The 16,113-nt window shown below is 43.4% G+C and overlaps 1 long non-coding RNA gene across 1 annotated transcript; it reads right to left on the reverse strand.

Moving 5' to 3' along the window:
- Positions 1-4,618: 4,618 nt before the first annotated feature.
- On the reverse strand, positions 4,619-5,086 carry LOC103634540 (uncharacterized). Its single transcript, XR_002266661.1, has 3 exons — positions 5,001-5,086; positions 4,862-4,912; positions 4,619-4,678 (listed from the first exon to the last, which is right to left on the reverse strand). It is a non-coding gene; the product is annotated as an uncharacterized lncRNA (long non-coding RNA).
- Between the last annotated feature and the right edge of the window lie 11,027 nt (positions 5,087-16,113).

Raw genomic sequence — 16,113 nt, forward strand, 5'->3', positions numbered from 1 at the left:
TATATAAGAACCATATATTTGCACACAACGATTTATCAAGAGAGATGCTTTCTATAGTACTCGATTAGAAGCACCATGAGCTGAAGCAGTAAAACAATGCAGAGGAGGTGGCAAGAAAATAATTTTAGCTTTCCGATAGCAACACTGAACTAAGCAAAAGCTTCAACCTAAAAGAACTCTAGCAACATTTGCATAATTCATTTATGTCAAGATATACAAAACTCGAGTGGGCAAACTATATAAGACTGCTTACTTATCTTGTCCCATCTGGATGGCATCATGCTCTGTCACTGATTAGCGCTGCTCTTGCCTGTTCTAGTCTTCCTCCTTGGCAATCCTCACCAAGCAGTGCTGCAGGCGTCGGAGTTCTATCCAACTGATCAACAATCTTCCTCTGCATATCAGCTGGGAGGGAGGGATACTGCTCGCAGAGATCACCATTTATCACATCCTGTAACAGACAAACACATCAGTAACAGCATGTTTCAAACTGCATGTACAGTTCAGCTGTAACAACGAAAAACAAACATATCAAATTGTGAATGAGCAGCAGCCCACCTCTTGTTGTCTCCTGCTTGATCTGGCCTTCCCACCTCGCTGTAGTCCTGTGCTGCGCCCTTCTGTCCTCCAATCTCTGTGTCTCCACTGGTAAAACAAAACTGGGAAGGAAGACAACCCAAAACCCGTGATAAATATGTTAGTCCAGGATCCATTAAGTCTGTGCATCCTAGGAGTAAGTGGGACGATCATCAATAGATCTTAATAACATGGGCAGTAAAGTTGAGGTAAATTACTTAGCTTTCGGACTCTTCTTTCTTCTAACCGATTCTCCCTTTCTCTCCTTCCTGATCAAAAGAATAAACAACCATGAAACTGAACTTTTAGAACAGTTCAGGAAAGAACATGCTTGGTGTCAATGGACAGATATGCCCGAGGGGGAGCAGGTCACCGCGGCGATGGATGAGTAAGCAGCGGCGTCGGGGCACTCAATGGCCAGATCTGGCTACTGTCTCCGCGGAGGCCCGCTCGGCGTCGAGCTCGTGCCGCAGCCCCCGTGTGGCGTCCTTCGCGGCCTCCCCGCGTCGCCGCCGCCTAGGCGTCCTGTGTACCTGTCTCTTGCTGTTGTGTGGCCACGAACATCCTCCTATGCACACACATCATGGCGGAGAAGAAATGAGGGCAGTGAGGAGTTCAGGCAGACAATGAGCTAGCAAAGAAGTAGAGAAAGAAGTAGACATCATGAGCCATGGAATGGCACCCATACCAAACGAGAAGGTAATGACGAAAGACTGAACATATACAGTTGCACGGGTCATTATTTTGGCATAGGTTCCACATCTGTATCCATTTTTTCAGAAGAAACAAAACTGACACATACCACAATACCAACAAAGGGAGATCATTGTTAAGATGTAGTACGAGTTAGAATCCTATGAAATGTTATCCTGGAAAAAAACGAACCATAAAAAAGGATTAGAAGAAACCTCAGTAGATATTGTACAGGATCTGCATAAGGCACGCATTACCAATAAAGTTTTATCATCTTCTCACTCGAATCCTAGATAAAGAAACTTGAACATACCTTGAGAAAAATACCACAGAAACGGCAAGAAGGCATAGAGTCATGCCAGAGGTAGAAATCTGTCATTTGAAGACAGTGTTAAGTCAATAGTTACAAAGAAAGCATGCAGGCTAGTTATTTCACAGGGAAGCGACAATTACAATGAGAACTGAGAAGGATGCGTCGTCCAGCTCTGTCTAACAGTCATGTTGTAACTCCAGTAGCAAGGACCTGACGAAATGCAGTGATCGGCTCAATAAAAATTACAGATAAATTGTACTACCTCCATTCTTAGATATATGACATTGTTGACTTTTGAAATCAGCACTGGTAACTGAAGAAAAATCACAGGAATGCTAGGTGATGCTGTTGTCTGATCGATCAGCAAGAGAGTACACTTAACTGTAGGCTGTAGCGCTAGATCTTAAGTTACATGATCAAGATGTACTGCAACTGCAGAAATAACCATCTAGCACTGGTAACTGAAGAAAAATCACAGGTATGCTGTTGTTTTGTCAGTGTAGCACTGCAGAAATAACCATCTAGCAATTGCAATGCCCTAAATTTATGGCGGAGACATGCACAAGTAATTGGGGGAGAAACACGACCGTTTTGGAAGAAATTTTAACTTCCAAGTTTGTTAGACATACACATCACAACAGGAAAACAGATATAACTGAAGGATCACAAGAGAAGGTTACACTATAGAGAATCCAGGTATTCCTTTCAGCGCTCATGGAAAACGGAAAGAAGTAAAGCCCAGACCTGGGTAAATCTTCTGGAGATAAAACAGTGTAGTTATACCATCTTCGTTTTTCTTCTGAAGTTCAGCCATGTTGTAGAGTACAATCTCAGAGTAATATGGAGTAAACACACTGCATAACAAAACATGAAGACACAGAATGTAAGAAAATAGTATAATTGAACAACCAAACCAGGGGAAAAATGCACAGAATAAAATAATCAAATTGCAACAAAAAGAGAAGTGGCAAGTCCACAACTAAATGAACAAGCAAATAGACTAAAGGAGACCATTTCCGAAACAGGCCGTGCAACAGGCATTTCCATGAACAGTGAGTTCGTAAAAGAAGTGAAGTCTTCGCCTTGCTTCTAAATTTTTAGGGATAGTTGGAGGAGATTCTTTAATTGTCAGAAGTGAATACAATCTCTTGATCAAGTCTTTCTGGGCAGATTACAAAAGAACAGATCAGACTAATGACTAAAGAAAAATGCAGGCTACCAAAAAAATAAAGACACAATAGCAAAATGTGCATTCAGTACTTAGAAAATACCAATTTGGGATCATTTGGCCACTTGAGTTTATTGAAGAGGCGACCTTCAGCCCTTGCTAAATTAATTTGATCCCAGTCTTCAATGTGGCCACTAACATATATAAACAATTGGTGCAGACTATCAACATGTTGCTTGTAAAGCCTGGGCTCTTTTTGCTCACTTGGTAATGAGGATGCTTCATCAGCTAGATATTGGCATGCAGAGAACAGTGTCTGAACAAGCACACGAAATAAATAGACCAACTTATGAAGTACAGCCAAACCATCACATGATACCTCCTCCCAATTGAAACATTCCAAAACCAGTTTTTAAAGTGAGGAGACCTGTTACCTTTGACACCTGAATATATTATGCTACTGAATATACTATGCTACTGGATGAGTAGAACAAGAACCATAATATACTTTCACCAGTTAGCGCATTAACAGGTTGAACAGTTGCCAGATATAATTACCTTAGATGAAATAAATGGTGTTTTGCTGAGGTCAAAGCATTCTGGAGGAAGATACCTGAAAAAGAATAGAAAATAATTTGTAGCGAGACATCCCTGTCGTTCTAAAATGGCCATAAAAAGAAAACAATGATGTCCTGTCAATAATAAAAATTAAATGTATGCATCACTCACTTGTTCAAGGCATTATACGAAACACCAAGAATCAGTTTCATCCCTCTTTTTCCTATTCCTAGAGTTGGTGAGAGGGGAAACCTTAACTGGAGCAAAAAAACAGCAAGAATCAGTTTGTTGGGAGCGTAGTAAAACTTAAGCAAGAAAGAGATACTACCATAGGTTTACATAAAACAACAAGAACAACAGACCTTAGTAACCATCAATTACCATAGATGAGCAAGGTTTTGTATCCTGATCTAGCAACCATGGCCGGTTGTCAAGCAATATAAGGAACTGATTCTTGGTATGAGGGCAAAAAAATATTGTCAGTTCTGCAAGATATGATTGTATAACCCTGCATTTAAAATGAAAGAAAACCTTGTTTACTTCCCCATTCATAGTAAATAGACATGAATTTACTAAAATTTACAAAGTATACCAGGTTATCGGAGTCTACAAAATGGGTTATCGGATTTTACAAAAATATTGATACTCTAACATAGCTCTATAGCTGGAGTCTACAAAACCTATATAGTATAAAACAATCATTTTAATACATACACTAAACAAAAATAAGTAATTCATGTTCTATTATTGCATAACGGATAGCAACACAAGATTACAAGAAACCCACAGAATATTGTATCATATAACATCAAATACATGGATAACTGTATTTTTTTCTGAAACGAAGAAGAGCTGCATATTTTTATAGTAAGAATATGAGAAAATGAGAGGGGGGTAAGGAGCCCCTATGAAAGCAGAGCCTGCCTATACACACAAAAACACTACAATAAACTCACGCACTCACAAAACTTAGTGCAAAAGTGCCATCCATGATAGACTTTTTGATAGAGATCAAGGACAAGTGACAAGTCTACATGGGATACTGCTATAAAGTTTTGGTGCATAGTGGTTTGTGTTTGATGTTTATTCCCGGTGTGCAGAGGGGTGGGTGTGTTCATTAATTGCAAAGCTCTTGCCTTATGTTTAAAAAAGAAAAGACATGCCCAAATAGAAACAAAAGAGAGACAACTATGATTTTATAAAACATGTTGGCCAGTTTGGCTGTGCCTCCAGGCAACAACCCAGGGTGTCAATTTTGGGCTGTCGGCACCCTGCCTGCAAGGTCGTACATAGAACGACCACACTATCTCCTGAACATCTTGCTGATATAAGCCAGTTTGGCCCGTGATAACACTTGAATCAACATATGCCTGTCAAAAATGGAAGACATGCATTAATTTCAATAGACAACATGTAAAATGGTAACAACTAATCGGTAAGTATTATATACGACAAAAAAACATATCACAATTATCATCACACATAAGTCTAGAATCAGTAATATGAAAAGTGTAAGTAACTGACAGTTACAAGTAATTCAAGAGCTCTCTTACAGGGTATGATGGATCTTGGACCGCAATTGTCACATTAGATCCAAAAAGTACCTAAAATGTTGAATTAGGAGAATCATTAGCAAACAATTTAAGATGAATTGTAAATTTAAGAATGGGAGAGTCAAATCTGCTTTGGCACCTGCAAGCGAGATATGTTACATTTGGCACCATCAGAGACAAATATGTCTGAATCTTCAATACCAAGGTCCGTATAGTAGGTTGCAGCAATAGCTGCCCTGAGTTTCTGCATTAGCAATCAGCATGACATTTTATGACACTGAAGAAGCTTATACATGAAATTTAAGAACAGAGCATGACAATCTGCTTTAAACTAAGAAGTAATACATTAGAAAACAGTAACCCTTAATAATTAGAGAATCAGATATCGTAACAATAAGAAGTAAAAAAACAATAATCCTTTGCTCAACAAATCCTCAATCTGCGTCAAAGAACTTATAAATAAAAGACGACCTATCTTTGTGTCCAGTTTTCTCCATGAAATATTTATGTAAAGCTTCACATAGTATAGATGTTAGATAAGTATCTGAATTAGCCTGTTAATGCAATGAAAATTGCTGATACCACCACACGGTACCTTTTCACCTTGCTCAGCTCCATAACCGCTGTTGCTATCAATTGTTGACAAGGCATGTGCTGGTCTCTGTGTTTACAAATAGACAGATAAAAAATAATGTAATTGTAAAAGAGATATTAAGCAGCAACAAATGCAAGTGTTTTTTCAACTATAAAACTGAAAGTACCGGAACACTGGGATTTCTTTTTTGGGTTGAATATATATGATTAACATGTCCAACACTTTATAGTAGAAGAATCAGATCAAAATCAACATGTTGAAAGGAGATGACTTCGGAGCAGAATTGCGCGCGCTCGACCTTGTCGCATTTGATGGACCTGGAGACGGCAACGACCTTGATCCTGCTGGGAAGCATGACATGGCAACAAGATTAGAATTGTACTGTACTGTGCAAGCTAGCAAGATGAGAGAGGCAAGCAGCTGCTGTTCCTTCGAGAAGAAGCTTTCACCCAGCACATGACGACACGCGGATGGGATAGCGTTTGGCAGCTCCACCTACCGATGCTACCAAAGAAAAGGGGAATCTTTGCTAGGTCGTCTTCGTTCAAGGACACCGGCAGAGGCGCGCTCCAGATCTCGCCCGTACGTCCATGAACCTGGCGGGCGAGTGAAGCGGAGGAGGAGTGCGGGCGCGGGGAGAGCGAGGTGGAGGAGGAGAAGGACGGCAGCGACAGCGAGCTCCGCGCGCTGAACGTGGTCGCGGTGGTGAAGGAGGACGTGGAGGCGGAGGCGGTGGAGGTGAAGGACAGGTCCAGCGCGCCGGCGCCGGCGTCCGCGAGCGCGGGAGGGAAGTGCGGGGAGAGGCCAGCGTCGGAGGAGAGCGGGGAGAAGGACGCGGGGTCGTGGACGTCCCCCATTGGCGGTGGTGGTGGTGCTTGGATCGGTCGGTACCTGGGAGGCGCGGACGGTGTCCTCTCGGGAGCCAATGAATCCGTGGGAGAAGACGACGGCGAACCTAGCTTGATCCCGGGGCACGCCGCTCTCGGCGAGGTGGCGGCCGTCGCGGAGCCTGAGCCTGCGCGCCGTTGAAGTCGTGCGTGCGCTGAATCGGGCGAGGTTGAAGTCGTGTGCGTAAATGGCGGAGCTGGCGGAGCGGTTGAGGCCGTGGTCGTGGGGGAGGAGGTCGAGGTCGTGGGCATCCTGCAGAGCGCCGTCGCTAGAGTGGAGGCGGCAGGCGCCGTAGCCTAGGGTGTAGAAGGCAGGCGCGGTATAGGATGGGCTGAAGAATGGGCCGCACCATCGTTGGGCCGCATACACCGCTCGAACACAGGCACTGCTATGGTATTATTTGATTAGTGCCATACCGGCCACCCAGAGCATTGAAACGTGACTTATAAGCGTTGGTGTGTGTTGGTTGTTGCTCAGACACGTTGGTGTGTGTTGTTTGTTGCTCGGACTAATGTCTCTGGTTGCAAGAACAAGAATTTTTTTGGCGCGGTTCTGAGCAGAACGGGTTCAGAGGCAGAACGGCAGAACGACAGAACTTGTCAGAGGCAGACTACTATTGCTTACTTAATAAGTAGTAGAGATATACTCCCTCCGTTTCTTTTTATTTGTCGCTGGATAGTGTAAAATTGAACTATCCAGCGACAAATAAAAAGAAACGGAGGGAGTAGTTAGCAGGTTGCGAATATTTATTTCTCTGGGAACTAATAATAATCACTACCGGAACAAACAACTGTTTTGTTGATCGGCAAAGCATAGAAAACGCTTGGTAAAATATTTGCCGAGGGTGACTTTCGGCAAAAAAGTATCAACAAACGACTTATTTACCGAGTATTTTTTTATCGGATATTTGACAAAGTTTTTGTCGAATGCCACCTGTTAACAAAGCCGTCAAATAATGGTGACGTAGCCTTTGCTCAGGGACAGGAAGGACATGCTCTCGGTTGCTTACTAATCTATTAGTAGTGTACAGTCGAGACGTGCTCTCGATTGCTTTCTTCGTAATAAATAGCAAATACGACGTTCGACCTATACTCGCGCTGACATGTATACATCACAACAACGTTTGTATATGTACCTGCATGCCCATTACGAAGGTTTCAACCCATAATATACACGTACATTTTTCACATGCCTGGGGTGCTCGATCGGCCATAGATTAGTAAGCAAGCTAGCTAGGGCCTTTCAGTCGATGACAAACGTGGAGCCAGATATGTATTTCATATTAAATCTCAACGAAAACGGAAGCTACCGACGGTAGGCCAAGTCAAGAAAGCATTTGTCCAGTACGTGTCTGTTCGCTAGCTTCGCATTAAAGCCACCAGCTATATTTAGACTGTTGCAGATACACTCCATAAAAACAAAACACCGTATAAGCAGGATAAATCGGTATGGATTAAAGTCAAGCGAATATGCAAGTTTTTTTTGTGTCCAGTTTAATTTTCAAGGTTTTTCATGTTAGAAATAATGCAACAACAACAACAACAACAACAAAGCCTTTTTGTCCCAAGCACGTTGGGGTAGGCTAGAGATGAAACCCCGTATGAAAACCTCAGAGCTCAACCCCCAAAGAACAGAAAAGGAAAACAAAGGCAAAGGAGAACCGAAAACAACGAAACGGGGAAACACATAAAAGAGATAAAACCCACAAGAACCAGCAAGATCTAAAATGGGCACAAGAAAAGGTCAAACGATTAAGGAGGAAAAGCGAAACTATCAATCAGGGTTCTGGCACGTGAATTGCACACTTCCACCCCTTCCTATCTGCGGCGAGCTCTTTGTCAATATTCCACTCCTTCAGGTCTCTCTTCACAGCCTCTGTCCACGTCAAAGTTGGTCGACCTCTACCTCTCTTCACATTTTCGGGACGCCTAATTATTCCGATATGCACTGGTGCCTCTTCAGGTCTTCGTTGGATATGTCCAAACCATCTCAAGCGATGTTGCATAAGCTTCTCCTCAATTGGCGCCACTCCTACTCTCTCTCGTATATCATCATTCCGGACTCGATCTCTCCTTGTGTGGCCACATATCCAGCACAACATACGCATCTCTGCCACACTTAGTTGTTGGACATGTCGTCTTTTAGTGGGCCAACATTCTGCTCCATACAACATAGCCGGCCGGATTGCTGTCCTGTAGAATTTGCCTTTTAGTTTGCGTGGCACCCGGGGGTCGCATAAGACACCCGCAGCTTGTCGCCACTTCAACCATCCGACTTTAATTCTATGACTGACATCCTCATCGATGTCTCCCTCCTTTTGAAGCATTGATCCTAAGTAACGAAAAGTGTCTTTCTTGGGTACCACTTGCCCATCAAGACTAACATCGCCATCCTCATACCCCATGGCACTGAAATCACACTTCATATACTCTGTTTTAGACCTACTAAGCCTAAAACCTTTTGCTTCCAGCGTCTGCCTCCACAATTCCAACTTTTGAGAAACACCACTCCTACTCTCCTCAATAAGTACCACATCATCGGCAAAAAGCATACACCACGGTAAAACTCCTTGTATGTCCCTTGTGACCTCATCTATCACCAAAGCGAAAAGATAAGGGCTCAAAGCCGACCCTTGATGTAGTCCTATGTTAATTGGAAAGTCATCGGTGTCTCCATCACTTGTTCGGACACTTGTCACAACATTAGTGTACATATCTTTAATAAGATTAATGTACTTTGTTGCTACTTTGTGTTTTTCCAAGGCCCACCACATTACACTCCTAGGTACTTTGTCATAAGCCTTCTCCAAGTCTATGAAGACCATATGCAGGTCTTTCTTTTGTTCTCTGAATCTCTCCATAAGTTGTCTTAGTAAGAAAATGGCCTCCATAGTTGATCTCCCGGGCATGAAACCAAACTGATTTTGGGTCACGCTCGTCATCTTCCGCAGGCGGTGTTCAATGACTCTCTCCCATAGCTTCATTGTATGGCTCATGAGCTTAATTCCACGGTAATTAGTACAACTTTGAACATCTCCTTTGTTCTTGAAGATTGGTACTAATGTACTCCGCCGCCACTCGTCGGGCATTCTGTTTGCCCGAAAGATGGTGTTGAAAAGCTTAGTCAGCCATACTATCGCTATGTCTCCAAGACATCTCCATACCTCGATAGGGATACCATCAGGGCCCATCGCCTTTCCTACCTTCATCCTTTTTAGCGCCTCCTTAACTTCATATTCTTGTATCCTTCGTACAAAACCCCTGTTGTTGTCATCGAATGGTTCGTCCAATTCTATTGTAGCACTCTCATTCCCTCCATTGAACAATTTGTTGAAGTACTCCTTCCATCTGTTCTTGATCTCTTCACTCTTCACTAATAGTTGGTTTGCTTCATCCTTGATGCATTTGACTTGGTTGACATCCCTTGTCTTCCTTTCACGAATCTTGGCCATCCTATAGATATCCTTTTCTCCCTGCTTTGTGTCCAGCCGTTGATAAAGGTCGTCATAGGCTTGACCCCGGGCTCTACTAACCGCTCGCTTTGCAGACTTCTTAGAAATAATGCATAAGCAAATTTTATCCTCTGAAGTTTATTTTATTATGAAACTTTTATCATCTCCCTTCGTCTATACTACGCCATGAAATCTTCATTGAAACTGGTATCATTCGGTTAGTGATGTCTAATAAGCGCAGTAGGGTCACAGCTATCACATGCACTTATATATATTAGATATATATATATATACTTACTTCCGCTGAAACGACACACTATGCTTTTGACAAATAGAACTCCAAGAGACTGGTGAAAAAAAAATTCCTCAAACAACTTTTCTAATTGGATATCCAAATATAATCGTCCTGTATTCTGGATTTCTCGCTAGCTAATTAATATGGATAAAACGATGATAACTCTCTAAATAAAGTACACATAAAATATAGAAAAAAAGATGTTGAAGGATGTAAACATACACTACAGTAAACGGAAGAACTTCCGACGGCTAAAGCCGTCAGACATATATAAGCTTTAGACCGTCGGAGATAGGTTATGTCCGACGGCATTAACCTATCTCCGACGGTTTTAAGCCGTCGGGGATAAGGCGTCAGAAATAGCGTTATGTCCGACGGCCGCCGTCGGACATAAGCTATCTCCGACGGTCCGATGCGGCCGTCGGAGGTAAGGCGTGGCAACCGTTTTAACCGTCGCCTGTGGGCCCACTGTTGTTATGTCCGACGGTGTTAAGCCGTCGGACATAATATATACCTTACGTCCGACGGTTTTAAGCCGTCGGACATAACATATACCTTATGTCCGACGGCTTACGCTAGGCCGTCGGACATAACATATTTCAGAAATTGCACAAAATTCTGAATTTTAAAAAATCTGACATTTGCAAATACAAAACAGATTTCATACACATATACACATTCACAAATATAGTCACATAAGTATTCACATTCACAAATTTAACATAACGACATAGTTCCAAATGGTTGCAACAAGTGTTTACATCAACATAGTTGTCCAAAATCCAAAATAAACATTGTTCGACGGATAGTCTTTCACATGAAAGGTTGCAACAAGTGTTTTACATCATTATCACTCATATCCATCGCCACCTCCTCCGGCTGGACTCTGCGTGTTGAAAAAGTTGTTCACCCACGAATGTGTTGTGTCGTCTTGACCAGACCCATCTCCAGGTGCGGCAACTGAAGCGGGTGGTGTCTGAAATCCCTATAACACAAGCACATGAAATAGTAACCACTCAGTTGTTCATTTAAACACATAAGACATCTATGAACATGTCACACACGCATATGTGTACATACCATAGGGAATTGTGACGGAGGCGGAGGCGGAGGTGGAGGCGCCAACATTGGCATTGGCAGTGCAAAGTCCGGAGGCGGCATCCCATATGTCGGCATCGGGACGCCCGCTTGTTGGGCTAGTTGCTACAAATTATATACAAGTCATTGTTGAGCAAATAAGATACAGATCAAGTATTTTGCAAAATAAGCTACAAAATGTTACTTCAACTTACCGAGAGAAGAGCTTGATTTTGGGCCTGGAGGCTTGCATAATACTCGTCCTTCTTCTTCTGGTACTCGGTTGCTTGTCTCTGGTATTCAGATTGTTGCCTCTGGTACTCCAATTGTTCCCTCAAGACTGATTGATGGTACTCTGCCTGTTGACGCAACACTTCAAGCTCTATCTCATGGGCGGATGATCGTGAACGGGACGACTGTGAAGACGACGATGTAGATTGTCGTCCACGGCGTCTCAGCTCTCTGGAATCAATCGTAGAATAAAAAATACCCAACCTACAAGAGTGAACCATGCACCTAGTATAGTAACTCATGGCTCAGTTGAATCGCAAGCATATGATGACAATTTTGAAAACCAAATCAAATAATCTCACCGTCCATGGGCTTGTCCTCCTGCGCTAGCATATGCTGCCTGAGGGTCGATTGGCTGGCTCCTCCAATCGTTCTCCTCCCCATGGCGTTGAACCATCTCCTGCCCATACGAAGCCTGGAGGCAAACAATATCAAATATAAGTGCATAACCCCTATGCCCTTGCAAACAATATCAAACACATAATAGAATATCAAAAACTCACTAGACGGTCGGTGGCCGTCTGAGTGCATAACACATCAGGATTCTGAGGATCAGAACCCCTATGCCCTTGCATATACACCTCCACATCCGTGGGCGTACGGCCGGATTTGACTTCCTGTACATAAAAGTTATAATGACACATTTCTATGTGATTCAAAGTTACGACAAACTGTGACTTACCATTCGCTTAGCCAAGCGCACATGACCATCACCGCTGTAGTTGTGGAACGACTCAGTCCCACGGTTTCCCCTGTTCCTTTCGAAAATGGCACGAAACTCAGGGGAAGCCCACCATCTGCACAATGCTCGATAACCGTCTGATCGGGTGGCCATCCACGGCACCGACACCTACATGAAATTTTTTAAATAAAGCAAGCAAATACATGGCTTCGTGTGATATGAGAGGCAACAACCTGTTTACCTCTAGGTATTGCTCCTCCGTCAAGTAAATTGATGACCACTCGGCCTTGGTATTTGGCATCGGTCGATCATCATCATTTGCTCTGTACCATGCCTTTATAGCCTGAATTCGTGCATAGTACATTGCATCTGCAACGACATCGTTCGCGTTATACTCAAACATGTAACGAGCGTTCATATCATATGATCCATCGTCCGACAACTTGTACCGTTTCTGCAAAAAAATAGTGTTATCATAAAAGCAAACAATATGGAATAACTAAAATAGTATAAACAATTCATACCCAGAATGCATCCCAAACTAGTGCTTGTGTGTTGCCAAACGTTCTACAGACACCATAGCGATAATGCTCCCAAGTGGTGGCGGGGACAGACTCGCCAGTAGGCAAAGTCACAAGACCAGGCCAGTGCAGACGGACAAGATTACCAAGGACCATGTTCACCTGCCTGTAGTGTCCTGTGCCTGTGAACGAGTCGTCGATCCAAGTCCTGCAAACAGAAAACAATATAGAAATTAAAACATAACTTTCAATAACATTTAAGCAAAGATATGTCACTCACTTTCCACTAGGCTTTATCAAAACCCGAGATTCGGGTGGAAGCTCTGGAGGTGGTCCAACAAAATGCAGCTTCCTCGTTCTCCTAACTCGAGAAGTTCCAGACCCAGCTGCGGAATCTCCACCAGCCCCAGAATCCCCACCAGCGTCGTCTCCAGCATCATCTCCCACATTATCTCCACCATCATCTTCAACATCATCTCTTGCATGATCCTCTACCACTGGTTCCTCAATTTCAGCATCCTATGAAACAAATAACTTACATCATACAATATTAAGTAACTCAAATAATGTAATTTAACAACTAACTTACATCTTATGGAGGCAAATGTTCTGCCAGCGCTCTCCGTCTGCTCATGGTAGAACCTGTGCCCTGAAAAACTGAATCCTCACCCCTCGAGCTGCTCCTCGAGCTACTCCTCGTCCCAAGCAAACTACGAGCAAAAGACTTCATTTTCTTTGACATCCTATTTTAACAAAAACAAGTTAGTACATAAATCGACAATAAAATAATAAAATATGCAATAAAATCATAAAATATGCAATAAAATCATGATCCATACTCGTCAATCGTAATCGTAATCAAAATCAGGATCTAGTTGCTTTCGTCGATTTAATGGACGCCAAGTAGCTTTAGTCGAAAGCATAAAGTGTCAAACTTTAGTCGAAAGCATAAAGTGTCTTCAATGCATATCGGACATGTCAAAATCCCATGACAACTCCATCCAGCAAAGATACCATAAGCCATAAAATCATGAATAGACCATAAAAACGCGGCTCTCAGGTTGAACTTCTGTTTCTTGTAACAATCGTACGCCTTGACTCCTTCCCACAAAATTTTCAATTCTTCAATCAGGGGTCTCATCATCACATCGATCTTTGTTCCAGGATGATCCAGACCAGGTATTACAAGACACAAGAAAATAAATTCATATTTCATGCAAAGAGCTGGTGGAAGGTTGTATGGAACAGCAAAGACGGGCCAACATGAGTAGGACGTTGCAGTTAGATTGAATGGCGAGAAACCATCTGTTGCCAAACCGAAGCGGACATTCCGCACTTCATCAGCAAAGCTGGAATCAAAAGCATCTAGTGCCTTCCATGCATCTGTATCAGCTGGGTGCACCATGACATTTGGATTCTCACGTACCCCTTCTTTGTGCCACCTCATGTGTCTGGTTGTATTCTTGGAGATGAACAAACGTTTCAACCGAGGTATAAGAGGCATGTAACGAAGCTGCTTACGTGCAATCTTCGTAGTCACGGTCAAACCATCGTCGTTTTCAACCTCAACGAATCTACGCTCACCACATACAGTACACTTCTTCTCACCCGCGGTCTCCTTCCAGAAAAGCATACAATTATTTTCACAGACATCGATTTTTTCTTAGTCCATACCGAGCCCAGATAACAACTTTTTAGACTGATACATGTCCTTTGGCATCTTGTGATTCTCCGGAAGTACATCACTGATCAAGTTCAAAAGCTCCTTGTAACAGTTGTTTGAGAATGCAAACTTAGACTTAATAGCCATAAGTCGAGTCACAAATACAAGGACGGTCACTTTTGTGTGCTCATGCAACGGCTCTTCGGCAGCTTTAAGGAGCTCGAAGAACTTCTGAACCTCAGGTGTAGCTGGATCCTCAAACTCGGTGGGTTGACCGGGGTTCTCCGAATCGACGGTTAGAAGCTCATGACGTACATCGTCAAGCATCTCTTCCATCCTATCGTAGTCCTCCTCTTCATGTGACTGAACTTCCGATACAATACGAGGAGGTGGGTCCTCACCGTGGTGCACCCACACCTCATAGCCTGGCATATAACCGTTCTTGCAAATATGTATCGACATAGACCTCCTGTCAAGGAAATTAATGTTCCGACACTTGCTACAAGGGCACCTAACATCGGTTCCAGTCTCTGACCGAGCAAAAGCATGGTCGAGAAAAGTATCAGTCTTGGCAACCCACTCACTTGATAGAGCACCTCTTTTCTTCCAACCTTCATACATCCATCGACGATTCTCCTCCATACTAGATACGAGACGTTAACTTAATTAGATAAGTAATGCACAGACCATCCATTTTTACGAAGAAATCACGCCCCTACATCTATAGGAAAGGATAGGTCCTAAACCCACCCAGGAGTGACCGACGAGCCCGTGTTTATGACAAGACATGTGGTCGTGCGAAATTTCGGCAGCATAACCCCGCTGTTCTCCAATCGCACGCCTAAAAATGGTGCAATTGGAGAACAGAGGGGTTATGCTGCCGAAACTAAGCAGGAGCACATGCCTTTGTCATAAACACGGACTCTGTCAGTCACCCCGAGGCTGTCCAATAAAGGGACAATTCCGGCCCAACATACCTCACATGCGTCGCATGTAAGGTGTGTTGGGCCGAAACGGGTGACGCCTAGGTTTCGTTTGTTGACACTACGATACACTATGAATAACTAGAATCATCGTGCATTATTAAATAATTAAACTAATAAACCACCAATACAATATTACATACAAAATAACATTGTTATGGATGACAAATCATATAAAATGACCTTATTTCCGAGGGCATAATAACTACCCTCGGAAATAAAAAATTTAAATTATCTAAAGCACCACTAAATGAACTAAAACAAGCTAATTTAATTACATAATCAAATTTTGGCCGTCAGACATAACAAACTAAACAATCAAATACATGAATACATACAATTCTAAGAAAAAGGATACTCACTTAGCGGTAGTTGTGGCTATGCCGTTGGCGAGGAGTGCCGGGAACGGTCAGCGGAAGCACGAGCAGCGCGGGAGACACCGGACAGCGGGCGTGGGGAGCTGGACGGGGCTGGTGCACGGTGGCCGGCGGCGGGCGCACGGGCGCGACCGGGGCCTTGGCGAGCGCGCAGGCGCGACGGCGGCCTCGGTGAGCGTGCTGGCGCGGCGGCGACGAAGCAGGCACGGCGGCGAGGCGACAGCGCGGAGAGAGAGAGAGAGAGAGAGAGAGAGAGAGAGAGAGAGAGAGAGAGAGAGAGAGAGAGAGAGAGAGAGAGAGAGAGCAGCGAGCGCGCGAGAGAGAAATGAAAATCGAAACGGCCCTGGCGCCGTTACCTTGAAATCAGTAATCTCCGACGGCAGCTCTAGACGCCGTCGGAGATAATCTTCACTTCCGACGGCTGTCAGT

Source organism: Zea mays, chromosome 1, assembly GCF_902167145.1.
Source record: "Zea mays cultivar B73 chromosome 1, Zm-B73-REFERENCE-NAM-5.0, whole genome shotgun sequence".
In the NCBI taxonomy this organism is placed as follows: Eukaryota; Viridiplantae; Streptophyta; class Magnoliopsida; order Poales; family Poaceae; genus Zea; species Zea mays.